This window comes from Peromyscus eremicus, chromosome 10 (genome assembly GCF_949786415.1).
Source record: "Peromyscus eremicus chromosome 10, PerEre_H2_v1, whole genome shotgun sequence".
In the NCBI taxonomy this organism is placed as follows: domain Eukaryota; kingdom Metazoa; phylum Chordata; class Mammalia; order Rodentia; family Cricetidae; genus Peromyscus; species Peromyscus eremicus.
The window spans coordinates 78845642-78860302 of NC_081426.1; the positions used below are offsets into that span (position 1 = coordinate 78845642).

The following is a 14661-nucleotide window of genomic DNA, read 5'->3' on the forward strand; positions in this document are numbered from 1 at the left end:
ATAGAATAAAAGTATGTATTTATTATTTACTCAGTATTTTGTCTTCATCTGCTTAATCACAACTATGAAAAACAATATAATAGTAAAATCCTAAAATTAAAGCAAAACTAAACCATTTTATTTGTTTTCTGAGACAGTGAATCTACAAGAAAAGGTAAGACATCTTCATTTACCAGAAAACTTATGATGAAAATTAAATTGAATTTCTAGCTTATATTTTACTATTCTGAAATGATTTAATTTATTTAAACAGAACATAAGCTATGCTCAAGGTAGATTTATCTGTTGATTTCGTGTTGTTCATTATATCAAAGCCAATGAACTTAACACATCGTATAAAGGGAATGAAAGTTAAAATTCAAATGCTAATATCTATTATTCCAAAAACACATCCAATTAAGTACAAATACTTTCATAATTAAAAAAAATCTCAGAACAGTGCATACAAACTTTAATACAATAAAAGATATAGGTGATAAATATAAAACTACAGAAGAATATAAAAGCAAAGTCTTGTTCCCTACACAATATAGAACAAGACTAGGTGTATGTCTTTTAAGGTTTAAATAACATGATGAGTTCTAAAAATACCATTAAAATTATAATTGTTGTTTATTGTTAGCTCAAGACTATGATTCCAACTTGTGTGATCATGACTACTGTAAATAATGTGATTGTAGAATCTTGAATTTTAAAATTGAGATGTACTCAAAGCTCTTTTCTTTCTTTTCCTAGGAAACTAATCTACATCTAAAAGAGGTAAGAAATATCCATTTCCTGGAAAACTATATGGTTAAAAAAAAAGTCTATTGAATTTACAATATATTTTCTAGTATTCTAAAAGGATGTAATTCATTTTCTCATGCAGACTTATTTCTAAGACTATTGGACATTTCCCCATTATTTTGTAACTGCTTTGCATACAGTTGCTGTGCATTACTTTGTTGGCAATTGCTGTATTCAGTTCTATCAGTTTTCTGTAGGTGATGCTGCATATACTTTTCCACATTTAAGTCATGTCATCTGCAAAGAAAGGTAATTTGTCCTCATACCTTCCTATCTATACCCACTTCATGAAAACTCTCTAGTATTGGCTGAGTTCTTTCATTGGGTCAACGGAAAAGTGACATAACAACTCAGCTCTCAAACTGGACCTGTAAGGGCCATATGCTTCTCCCATAGAAAAAGCTCAGAATTCTGCCTTGAGTTTGTCCTTCTGACTACTCTTTTCCAGATAAGAGATTTTTTTTTTTTTGACTGGGGAGAGTATCTGGGTTAATTCAAGAAGCAAGAGAGAAAAGAATCTATATGTCTACTTCTCTTTGTCAGGACTTCTTTGTTCATCTCCCTGATTTCAAATAGTTCTACCATGTTCCCAGTAAATTTGATTCTCGGCTTCAAACACTCCATTCGCTAGGTATTTTTATATTTCGTTTTAAGTTCATTGTCATGGTGTAAACTGTACCAGGCATAGTCTGTTACTCATTGTGGCAATATGACTCAATGTCTTATGTTATTTTATAGGACATATTTTCTTTCTGACAAAAGATAAACCCATAAAAGAGTACAAAATAAAAAGTTATTGGAGGAAGATGAAGGATATTTGATTAATAGAACAATTAAAGAAAGTAGTCATTGTTAGAGATAGTGGGCCTTTTATTAATCATGAGTGATATGGAAAACTCCATCTAAGCTATAGAGAAAAAACTCTTTACAAGCAATTTGTGTCATAGTTAGGGTTTCTATTGTAGTGATAAAACACCATGACTAACATCAGCTTGTGTTGTAAAGAATTTGTTTCAGTTTACAGAATCACACCATAGTAATACAGTACATGCAATGTACACTATGAAATGTGCATGACAATTTAGGAGTCAGGGACACAATGTTATGGTTTAAGGAATGTTTGTCTTAAAGTTAACAATGTGTAGCTTAGAATGTTATGATCGGTGTATGAGACACCTAGATTAGTAATGATGCACACCTTGAGTGTGATTGTGAGAGCATTTCTAGAATTTTTAAGTGGTTGTGGAAGACTTATCCTAAATGTAGGTGGCACTGTTCAACATGCTTGGGTACTGGGTTAGATAAGAGTAAGTGTCTGAGTTCAAGATGTGTTGTTTATCAGATACTTGATCTGCTTTGCTTTGTAATGGAACATTCCATTCCTAAGCATGAAGTCACCTGCCATCATGTCTTCCCTGACATGACAGACCATGCTCTCAAACAACAGAATTCCTTTATTCAGTTAGTTCTCTTCATGTATTTGGTTCCATAGATGACAATAAAGTAACTAATCCATGTGCTTAAGTATCCCCTTCCTCCTTTTCACAATATCGTTGGTCTCCATCATGCTTGGAATCTTTTTACTCAGTCAGGGCAAAGAGAAACTATTCACATCTATCTGGAAAAAGGAACTGAACACTTCCTTTTCCTTCAGTGTCTAATAATTATTTTGGATTATGCCAGCTCTTCAAACCAGGAAAATAAATTCAGCCTTTAATTTTGAAAAGCTTAGTGAAATCACATGAAAATGATTTCATGTATTGTACAGAAAAGAAGCAAAGGTTGAGAACATTCTCTTTCACAAAACAGAAAGTATTATGATCCTAAGATTTCCACACACTTATTTGTATTCAGTTAAATAGAATTCACTATTTCTGAAACCAAGGCTACATATCTATCATTATGCACATACATGAAATGTATGAAGCAAATCCAGTGAACCTCAGTATTTCAGTAACTCTAGAAATTCACACATATTCTATTGTTTCTACCAAAAAAAAATAAAACTACAAGAATAAATATTTTTTCAAGACAAAGTTTTACTATGTAGCTCCAGCTATTCTGGAACTCACTATATTGACCAGCTGCCTACAATCCACAGAGCTCCACCTGCCTCTGACTCCCATTTGCTATAATCAAAGGTATGCCCCACTACCCCTGGCTATTTACATGTTTTTAAAGGTAGAGCTAATTATTATTTACTACATCTTTTCCTGTTATTTTATCTTGCATATCTTTCAATTAAATGATAGTTAGCTAGCCTCATGCATGGTTAAATATAGGAAATGTTTAATTCAACTAACCAGCAGCCAATTCAAGAACAAACTAATGAGACAATTTAGTCCAATTATTGTAACACTGTTAAACTTCCCAATCTCGACATTCTGAAAAGAATCTACACGTGATCTAATTTCTAACTCCCCCCACAGCCAGCATTGAGAGCTGATATATAGCACATGCTATTTGTAGACATTTTATCTCTCACTATGTCTTATATTACTCATGGAGAATTGTTTACATAATCATATTATTTTGAATGAAACCTATGATGGCATCAAAAAATACTAACCATTTTTGTTCACATACTTGTTCTCTGAAATATAATATATGGTCATTCTTGTACATATTGTATTAAGATTTTAAATTCCTTCCATTGAGGATCATCCAAAGTCAATGCAACATTGATTTTCAGACATTTTGATTTCCTTCTTGAAGTTTCTTTTTTTGTTGCTACCACAATATTCACAGATTTTACCAGTTCCCCTCTGTTCTCATATTCTCCTCCATCATATTACATCAGGGTTATTTATCTATGAGATATCTGTCTCCAGCTACTTCACTTGTGATTTCATGAAGGATTTTGTCATAACCTCTTCTATTTGCATGGTTTTAACTACAGTCAATAAGTTCAAAAAGGCTCAAATTTAATAAAATGTATAAACATGTTGTTTCAAAATGTAAACATGTATAAGTGACTTTGTGATACCTTTAAACTGATTGTTGTAACTACGAGTGTCTCATCAATTGTGTGATAAGACACTAGAACCAAGAACAGAGCATATTACCAAGTGTTCCCAGTACCAGAGAGACTCTATAATATTTATTAGACAGATATAATGCAGTATGTTTGTCAGAATTTTCTGCTTTATGCATTCTAACAGGAAAATAATTATTTGAGTCTAGTAAGGATCACGAGTTTTCAGTACATCCTGTAGCATGCTTCAATTCTCAGGATAAATGAAAGAGGTGAGGAAAAGGAAGAGCTAAATCTTGTTTAAACATCACTGTCAATATTGCTTCCTGGGCTGTAATCTGAAGCTCCCACTTGAAGGTCACACAAGTGTTATTCTTGTAGCCCTTTATTGATGTTCCTCTAATAAAAGATGATCTGGCATTTTCAATGAGCATGTTGTGTAGTGACAAGCGGATGATACATACATGTTTAATTAGTTATAAATGTCAAAATATGATCTCTGTCATCAGTGTGCTCAAAGGACCTTTTATTGTGCATTATGAAATGATAACTAACAAAAGAAGGTTAGTTCTATTTAGAGCCCACTATTCCTGTTTCCCCTGTCATGAATAATCTCTGGCATTCCTAAATTGTTGAAACAGAAAATAAGTAATAGAGTGATAACATTTCCTACTTCCTGAATTGATTCTAGTATAAGCAGAGTGTTTAACTGTGCAGTAGCATGCATTTTTGGTTGGCAATGCCTTTGGATCATTAGTTTGCTTATTGTTCACTTTGTTATAGATATCATAGGTCTGCTACAACCATATCAATTAGATTATCTAAAATTATTGTAAAACTTATTGAAATGACAGAAATGAAGGATAAAATAATATAAAATAAGGAAAGAAGGATATCATTGACACTTTCAAAATGACTTAAGTAATTCTTAGATTTTTTAAATTTCTAGTTTGTTTTTATTTTTTTAATTTTATTTTATAATTTAATTTAATTTTACATATCAGCCACGGATTCCCTTGTTTGCCCCTCTCTTGCCCCTCCCTTCCTCCGAGCCCACCCCCCATTCCCATCTTCTCCATGGCAAAGACTCCCCTGAGGATTGAGTTCAACTTGGTAGATTCAGTTATACAGGGACACTTGGCTCAGCCTGGGAGGAGGGGACTGGACCTGCCTGGACTGAATTCTTGGATTTTTATCATCAATTATATTTCAGTAGGTACAGAACACTACCAATCTTTTTCCCACTGTCAATATTCTCTGGATTTGATTGGTATTATCAGATTTGTTATAGCTACAAATCATACTAGAAAATAACAACAATGACAAAGTCAAATTTCACTGAATTATTAAGTTATTTTTATGAATTTCCATGTGTGCATGTATTAGTGTGTACGTACATGGACAAATGAAATCCTCAGATGTTGTGTTGTCCCTCAGGTACTGGCAGCATGTTTTGTTATTATGGTTAATACACGTATACATATATATGGTTAATATATATAAGGTATATACTGACTTCTTTTTAAATATTATATATATATATATATATATATATATATATATATATATAATTTTCCTCTTCTTTTTCCTCCCTTAACCACTTTCATATACTCACCATTTGCTCTATAGCAAAGTTTTGCCACATGGCTTTCCAATTATATTTTATACATATATCCTTAATATATGTATATAGTCCTAAATATATTAATACAACGTGTTTATTCTATATTATATTACTTTTATGTTTGTGATTCAGGGCTGACCACCTGATTTTGAATAACTGAGGGACTCACCCCTGGGGAAGAGTATTTCTTCAACTCTCAGCATTTATTTGCAGATAGTTCTTTATATAGAGTTGAAGCCTGGTTAGCTTCCCCCCTTACACATCAGCCTGTCTACTGTTCTATCATTGCTCACATCTTGCTTAGGATGTCATCTTGAATTAAATGCTAATCATGTACCTGCAATGACATTTGTAGCATACAATCCTTACTGCAAACTTCCGATTCCTCTGTAATGATCCTCCTCTTCCTGTTCCTGTTATGATCCCCTCTTCCTGTTCCTGTTATGATCCTCCTCTTCCTGTTCCTGTTATGATTCCTGTTCAGTTATGATCCCCTCCTCCAGCTCGTCCCCAAGATCCTCTAGCTTAGGTGCAATAGTTGTGCTGAGACAGGACCTCTCATCTTCCTAGGGACCTTCTATTAGGCTAAGTAAGCTCTGTCCTTGTCTTTCCAGAGCTGAGGTTGCAAGTGTGCACTAAAACCCTCAACATTTGTATGTTGTTTAAGGGGAATACAGTTCTTCATGCATGCAAGGCAACCACTTTACCAAATGAATCATCTCTAAACCAATACTTTAATATATTAATAAAATGTAATTGGACACTAGCCAGATTATAACCTAGATTTTTCTGAAAACACATCACAGATCATCTCCTTCATGATTATTTCCTTGCAACACTTAAGATTTAAGTAGATTTATGTTTATTTACAACCTCCATTTAAAATGTTTCCTGTGTGTGTGTGTTCTAAATTTCATTCAAAGAGTTACTCAGAAATGTTATTAAAATGAAGATTCCTTGTGCACTCCCAAGTTCACTGTATCATGTTAAGTTTTCACTCCCCACAGGATCCAAGGAGGTGCTGAGTATGATGTATCCATATGCCACACTCAGAGGCAAATGCAGAAATCATAAATTTTAACTTAAAGTTGAAAATCATCACAAACATTTAGCTATGAGAATAATTTATCTAGCAATTTTGAAGCTGGTGGACTGTTTACTTTTTGAATTTCTAAAGATTAGGTGAAAATTAATTGTCTTTTCCTTTTTTTTCCTACTACAATTTTGTCAAAAATGAACTGCCTTTTATGAACATGATTTTCTTAAGGATTAAAATAAATGAATTTATTTAAATTAAGAACTGCCATACTCCCACTACTACATGAGATTTACCAAATAAAGTTACTACAATATCTAGAATCACTTCACATTAAGAACTATTTACATAAAATGTTATTCATTACTACATTTTTTTTTAAAGTCGACATCTTACTTATGCTGTAATATGTTCTAAAGCCATTGTACAAAGTTAAAGTAAAATTACAAGATAACACCTAGAAAGCACTTTTGTAATAACTGGGATCAGGGAGATATCTCAGTGGATAAGAAATTTATACAATCATGGGGACAAGTGTTTGGGTCCAGGCAGCCATACTAGATGTCAATAGGTATGGCAGGTTTCCTACAATCCCAGTGCCTAGAAGTAGGGGCTAGGGATCCCCAGGGCAGGCTGACTAGCTGGATTAGCTCAATTATCAAACTCTTGATTCAAGCCAGAGACCATCAAAGGGGAATGCAATCAAGGCAGTCATTCAAACTTAACCTCTGGAACTCACTTGGTAGCCCAGGCTGGCCTCGAACTCACAGAAATCCGCCTGGCTCTACCTCCCAAGTGCTGGGATTAAAGGCGTGCGCCACCAAGTGAGTTCCAGGAAAGGCGCAAAGCTACACAGAGAAACCCTGTCTCGAAAAACCAAAAAAAAAAAAAACCTTAACCTCTGATTTCCATGCACCCACATTACAAATGTGCTCACACACAGTAACACCCACAAACAAATGCACACATACACATGCACACACACACACACACAGACACATGCACACACACACACACACACACAGAGAGAGAGAGAGAGAGAGAGAGAGAGAGAGAGAGAGAGAGAGAGAGAGAGTGAGAGAGAGAGAGATACAAAATGCTTTTTTTTTTTGGTTGTAGTTTATTGGTGATGCTTCTGATGAGTTTTTCATTTATTGAATTTCTCATTTTTCCAAATTTTTCTTTTCCCCTGGAATCCCTATCTCTTCGGTGAATTTCTTGTTCAATTCTTTAAGTGTCATCTTTAATGTGTTCATATGTTTATTTGTCTTTCATTCGGCATTATTTATAAGTTTTAAAATTAGACTTGAAATTGTTGTTTTAAATATTTTAGTATCTTTGGATTTGGTTATTGGAGAGCTATGAACTTTTAGAGAAGTCATGTGCTTTTTAAAAAAGTGATGATTTTAATTCTCTGACACCCTGTTCCATTCTTACAGGGGAACAGATGAGACTTTGATAAGATTATAATATGACTGGAGAGTTATGACATTTTGAAGATGCCCTACTTGAGATACAATAGCTACTATGCTAAAAGTCTTAGTTTTCAGTCATCTTAATAATTTCTGAACTCAATTACTGCAGCATTCATTTCACCTGGACCTTTTTAATATGTGTTAATTAGCAGAAGGATTAACATTTGAACAGGGCACTTGTGTCCACAGAGACAGTTTTAGAAGCTTTTCTGCACGGATACGGTTTCAATATTTCAATTATTTTTATGTTTTTCTTTACCATAATTATTTTTCCTTCTTATTTAAATTCCTAGATCATTGTTAATTAATAGTTAATGAATACTCATAAGTATAAGTATTAGTCGTTAGTTCCCAGCAGAGGAATAAATTGCTTATGCATTTTTTTCTGTGTTTTCCAGTCACTTGACTTCATACACTTCTCTTGTAAAAATATCATTCCTAAACTAATCTTTAGTGTTTTGCAAGACAGAACTGGGCATTCCTTTAGTCCCCTAGACATGATCTCATATTGGCATCCTTTAGAAAAACAAAGGTGGTATTTCAGTGAGTTTAAATACCTCGCACTCTGAGGAAGGCTTCACCTCCACTGCTCTGATTGTTCAGGCTCACCTTGGATCAAGGTAAAATATTCATATATAATCTTCCAGGATGTCTCAGTGGAATTATTTGTGTGATAAAATTGTTTGAATTGAATGATAATGCTCAGTTTATAAGAACGATACTAAAAGTAATTCAAATGATTTTTGGAGATTTGTAAAGGTTTATAAAGATTTAAATTATAAAGTTTTAAATACAGGACAAAAATGTTGAGATCTAAAGGTGAGTTCAAGTATTAGCTCCTCTCAAGCAACCTTGGCAATCAGTGCATAGAGGATGGGAACTATGAGGCTATAGTACTTCATCCATATTCAGTGGCAAGACCCAAGATTTTCTCATCTTCTTCACTACCCATTTTTCATCTTCTCAATATTGACTTTATGTATAACTTATATATTAACTCAAAGTTATAAGGAAAATAGAAATAATGTATTTTTCAAAATTTATGAGGTTGGATGTGTCAAAGAATAAATAATTACTCATGGTTACTTCATGGACATCAATGAAAAATTTTATCACCTTTATAACAAGCAATGTAAAAACATATATCAGTTCTTAAAATGAACAATTTTTAGCAGCCTTCTGCATATTAGCTCTTCATTAGAATAAGCTTTTCTCATCTCACCCTCAAGATTATATGCAGAAAAATTTTAGCAATGCAACATTTAAAGTTGATGTTTAGGATCTAAGCCCCCCTCAAATACTAATGTAGATTTCTATATACACCTGACTATCTACATCTAAATCTATCATCTATTCAGTCTATTTTTCTTTATGACTTCTGTGACAAGTACTTGAAGACTATTTCTCTTCATCATCAATTAATATTCAATTTTCAGTTATTAAGTGGGTTAAATTAATTATCTTAATGTACCTACATCTATTTTTTCCATCCACTTCTTTTCAATTTGACTTTTATCTATATAATATCATCAATGCTCTAATTCTCAAGAAAGAGCCTTGAAGTAGGAATGTTTTTTTCTGAGAAATGCTGTTTGAAGCTTACCTTTACCAATCAAACTTCCAACCAACCAGTATCCAAGTGGATAATGTGCTTTGAGATCATTCATTATACCTGCTCAGGCTGCTCACATGGTGTTATAACTTATTTAGAATTACCTGACCTTTAAGGAAAGCAATATAATCAATCTTTTTTCTATGCTTTCAACTTTCCAAAGTACCATGATCCTCATTGCTCCTCTCTGACTCATTAACGCACTGACTCAGAACAATGTATGTGTGCATAAGATGCGCTGACTAGACCTAAGATTATCAAATGAAAACAACAAGGTATTGAAAACGCCACACCTGAAAACTGTTGGGAGCAGCACGTGGGTATAGTTTGAAGATATCTGCTGGTGGCACTGTTTGCTATTGTGGATCAATGGGGACAAACAACAACTTCCTCCCTTGTGAGACTCCTGTAAAAGATTAAAACAAAGCTTCCTCATTTCTTTTCGATACCATATTTTCTATGTCATTCTATTTAGTAAAGATGACATAAGCTGGAGAGACCAAGACATGGGGCATGTCAGAGCTCTTCTGCACAAATCACACCCACTATTGAGTAAACTATACCAAAGTTTGTGTACCTATATTTTGCACCATACCACCTGGCTCAATTTTCATCAACTGTCTTTAAAGCTTCTCATTTTACTTTTTTTATATTTCTCTAATACTGTGCCTGTATAACGTTTCCATGTGCTCTCCTCTAGAACTGGAAAACCTGGAATAGCCTGGGTTTTCAATTGTTTGCAAGTTTGTCCTCTTTATGTGCTGAAATATTTGGGCACTAGTGGTGTATCTCCTGCCCTGTTTTGTTTCTTTGCAGTCTCATGATACCAACTTTATTCATTGTGAAAAAACCAACTCAGATTTTCCTCTCTTCTTTACTTATACTTCCATTCACTTCTCTATGTAAGATGCTCACTCATGGGCTTTCATTGAATTAGGGTTTTGTTTCCACAACACTCCTTTGCCCCCACCAATATTACTAATGTCTACATTCCTTGAGTTAGGCAATGTGTTTCACTTGTCTTTGAATCTCTGGTATGTTTTGCAGTGTTTTAGCATACATTGTGATGACAAATACTATAAGTGTGAACTTGGGAATAAATGTGTTACTGATTTTTTGCCTTATGTTTTCTAAGGACTCAGCCAAACATGAGGTTTCTTTTTTTCGCCCTTATCATGGCTGTCATGTTTTCCATGATTGTAAGTATAGAATGTATTCCCAGAATCTGTTTCTATGTTTTATCCTAGTCCAAGTGACCTGGATATCGTTTGGATTTGTATGAATATGTATGAATTTGTGTGTATTATTTTATTATTTTCATCTGTTAGCTTTCCTTGAATTAACTTACATATATAAAGGTGTAGAAAATTCAGTACTTATCTCCAGGCACCACATTATAATTATATTTTTTAAAAAGTTAATGTTTCCAACACTAATAAAATTGAGAGCTGATGAAATATACATATTTAAGTTTAAAATTGTAATCTCTAAGCCTTATAAAGAAACCCGAGAGAACAGCAAAACCCACTAAGATGGAACATACATTTTGGAGTATGTACAAAATGGAATTCTCAAGTATATCCATTAAAGCTAATTTATTCAAGGATAGCTAGCACCAACTTCAGGCTGGCTGGGTAAACCAGTTGTTTCTAAACTTTTCAAAAACTCTTAAGTCAACCAAGCATGGAATTCCCTGATTGTTTTAGCAATTACTGCAAAAAAGCCTACAAACCTCTGGAAGGCAGTATCACCACTCCTCTCTTTTATATATCTAGCTGCTGAAATTCATGTCATAAAACAGTCCATGAATATTCTAGGTAGTAAATTACTAATAGAACCCAATTTGTATCACTTTGTTTGACTCTGAGAAAGAAAATTTTATTTTTCATATGTACCCATAACAGTAGACTAATCGAAATAAACATTGTAAATATCAGCAGGTTTTGAGAAACTTACAACATAAAAGTATAAAAAAATAAGGTGGAAAACTTTCATCTTAACTTTAATATGCCAAGCCATGGTGATAAAATTTAATTTTGTTTCACACATTTAAGAAAGAACTGAGTACAATACGGTGTTTAAAAGTTTGTTTTACACTATTTCCAAAATGTGATTAAACAAAACGACAATTTAGCATAATCTCTTCCAAGATATTTTTGTTCATTTTCTTGTTAACTGTAATTTTAGTAATTAGTGCAATTGTACATCTATCTTGCAGTATAAAAAATGAGCATTAAGAAATTCTTTATTCTGTTTTATTTTTCACCCAGAGTGCTGATAAATCGGGTGAGGTAAGATACTCCCATCCACTGGGCAACTTCATACTTAACATCACCAAACAAATACTGACTATTAATCCTTTTTTACTTTATGCAGAAATTTTGGAAGAGACTGAAGCATGAGGTGATTATGTTATACAGTACAATTTTTTCTGAGTATCTATTCTATAGGAATGATCATACTGCTGTATGAGTGGAATGATTAACACACACAACTCGTGTATGTAGCATTCTATAATTATTGGTGCTATGAAAAATGTTCTGGGAAATTACTTAGACAAAAAATATATTTAATTACAAAGTCCAGTCATTCTTAGAACTAAACTATATTTCTTAAACAGTAATTGTCTTGAACAAAAGAATAAATGTTCTTATTTAATTACAATAATGCCTAGTTGAAAAATAATGTCATTAATTACACAGAGATACAATCGGTTTATACTTTGTGATGATTTTCGATTAATCAAATTAATAAAGTTAACTTGATAATATTTAATAGAGAAAAATTCCCTTTAGATTTTACATCTTACTAATATATATTTTCAATATCTCATATTGTTTTACTATACTACGATTGATTCTTTAACGTATCACACATGTATATTTTGAGTCAACAGTATTCTCATCCCCATTATACTCTCTCTTTCTCTCCTCTCTTTACCAAAATCCTCCTTCCTATCTGTATACCTATTTTGTTGTTGTTGTTGTTGTTGTGGTGGTGGTGGTGGTGGTGGTAGTGGTGGTAGTGGTGGTGGTGGTGGTGGTGGTGATGATGGTGGTGGTGATGGTGGTGGTGATGGTGGTGGTGGTGGTGGTGGTGGTGGTGGTGGTGGTGGTGGTAGTGGTGATGGTGGTGGTGATGGTGGTGGTGGTTTGGTTTTTTCTTCTTTTCTGTGACAATGAGTTTAATTGTACTTGTTTACATGAGCCTAACTGAGGGGATAGCACTGGAACATGAGCAGCTTATCAGAGGCTGCACCATGGGAGAAAATGGCATACTCTCTCACAATACCCTGTAACTGTCCACTTTTCCTCATTGAGGAGCTTGGTCTTGTGTGCACCTCACATCTGGCATGAAAAATGATGGCATGCTCTGTCTTGCGAAGGTTTTCTGCAGGTAAACACAGTGAAGTCCATGAGTTCGATGGCTGTGTCAAGTCCAGAAGGCACTGTTTTGTCATAGTCCAGAGGGCTCTTACATTCTTTCTACTCACTCTTCAATGACGTTCCTGGAGCATTGAAGGAGGCGATGTAGATGAGCCATTTAGGGCTGAGCTCCCCACAGTTCCACAGTTATGTGTTATTGGCACGTTGATGAGTTGTGATCCTCTGCAATAATCACAGCAAAATTTTGCTTCTCTGAGGAAGGCTGATGACAGCACTCATCTCTGGGTATATAGCTGAGTACTAAGAAGACAGATCAATGTCATGTCCATTTAGCAAAACATTTTTTATCCACTAGGGCCTGTGATTCTCCACTCATTCCCCCTCATAGTCTCCTGACCAGGTTTAAAGTACAGGGCATGAGTTCCCATTGGTAGAGTGGGCCCAGATATAATCAGAAGCAGTTTATTTCTCCCATAATAGTTAATGTCACCCTTGCCATTAAAGTCAGCATTGTAGCTAATAGGATCACCAGCAAGGCAGGATTTAAACTGTACATTCTAGTGGGGTATGATAGGATTATTCACTGCTGTTTACAATGTGGAAGGAGCAGGTCAATGTAATATGCATATCTCTCACCTCAAACACGTATATTTTTGGGGGGTAACATTAAAAATGTGTTTGTTATATGCAGTGATACTTCACCATAGAAAATCAATATTCCTTTTCCCAGCAGGAAAAGATTATAAATAGCTCCTTGGTTAGGGATGGAACCCTGTGTCTTCTTCCCCTGCTTCATGCTGGGAAGGATTTTGTCTTGTTTGAACAGGCGGAGGTCTTGTGTGTGCTGTCAGTCTCTGGGAATCAAAAGTGTTTCAGTCCTGCTGAGTGTGGATAATGTTGTTTCTATGGAGTCACAAACGAGGAATAGGGGAAGGAAAACTAATATTGAAAAATAATAAGTAATTTCTAAAATTGTAATAGTGTTCTTCTGAAATTTTGCATTTTCATTTGCTTTTCCTTAGTTTCACTTTAAGATGCAGTAGAATAGAATAAATTTTTCATCCTCCTCAACTTTACTCTGGTATCCATGAACCATCTTCTCCCCATCATTCTCACTATTGTGCCATCCTTGACCTCTAGTAACTACTATTCTTTACTTTAGATCAACTATTTAGCTGACATTTATAAGTTGGAAGATATAATGTTTTTCTGTGTTCCATACTTCTACCTTTTAAAACAACACATTTAAGTTCCATAATACTATATATGACAGAATTTCATTATTTATGACTGGAATATATCCTATTGTATACATGTTACATTTGTTGATAACATTTTAATTATATTTATAAATTCCTGTGCTGACTGTATATTTTCTTTTGCCTTTTTCTTATTTATGTATTTGTTTCTTATTTTGGGTTTTTATGCAGAGGCCTTATCCATCACGTTATTATCCAAGTTATCCACTATACCCACAAAATCCAGGTCCATTTCCAAATGCTTATCCATACCCGGCTCCGTACTACCCATGAAACATTACTAAAAAGGTAAGGTGGGCATAGTGAACTAGTTATCAGACTTCAAGTACCACTTCCAGGTGAGAAATCAGTGGCTATTGTTTGCAGCTGGTTAAATCAGTTTTCACTAGTGATGAGACTCCTGAGAGACTACCCATGTTCCAAAAGATGTTCCTGCATCCATGCACCTACAGGCATCTCTAAGTGACCTCAGCACATGAGGTTGTGAGCAGAAACTTTTAGGAGAAATA

General features: G+C 34.2%; 1 long non-coding RNA gene across 1 annotated transcript; it reads left to right on the top strand.

Moving 5' to 3' along the window:
* The first annotated feature begins 10640 nt into the window (after positions 1 to 10640).
* LOC131920572 (uncharacterized) lies at positions 10641 to 14423 on the top strand. Its single transcript, XR_009381711.1, has 4 exons — positions 10641 to 10706; positions 11778 to 11798; positions 11884 to 11910; positions 14324 to 14423. It is a non-coding gene; the product is annotated as an uncharacterized LOC131920572 (long non-coding RNA).
* The last annotated feature ends 238 nt before the right edge of the window (positions 14424 to 14661 follow it).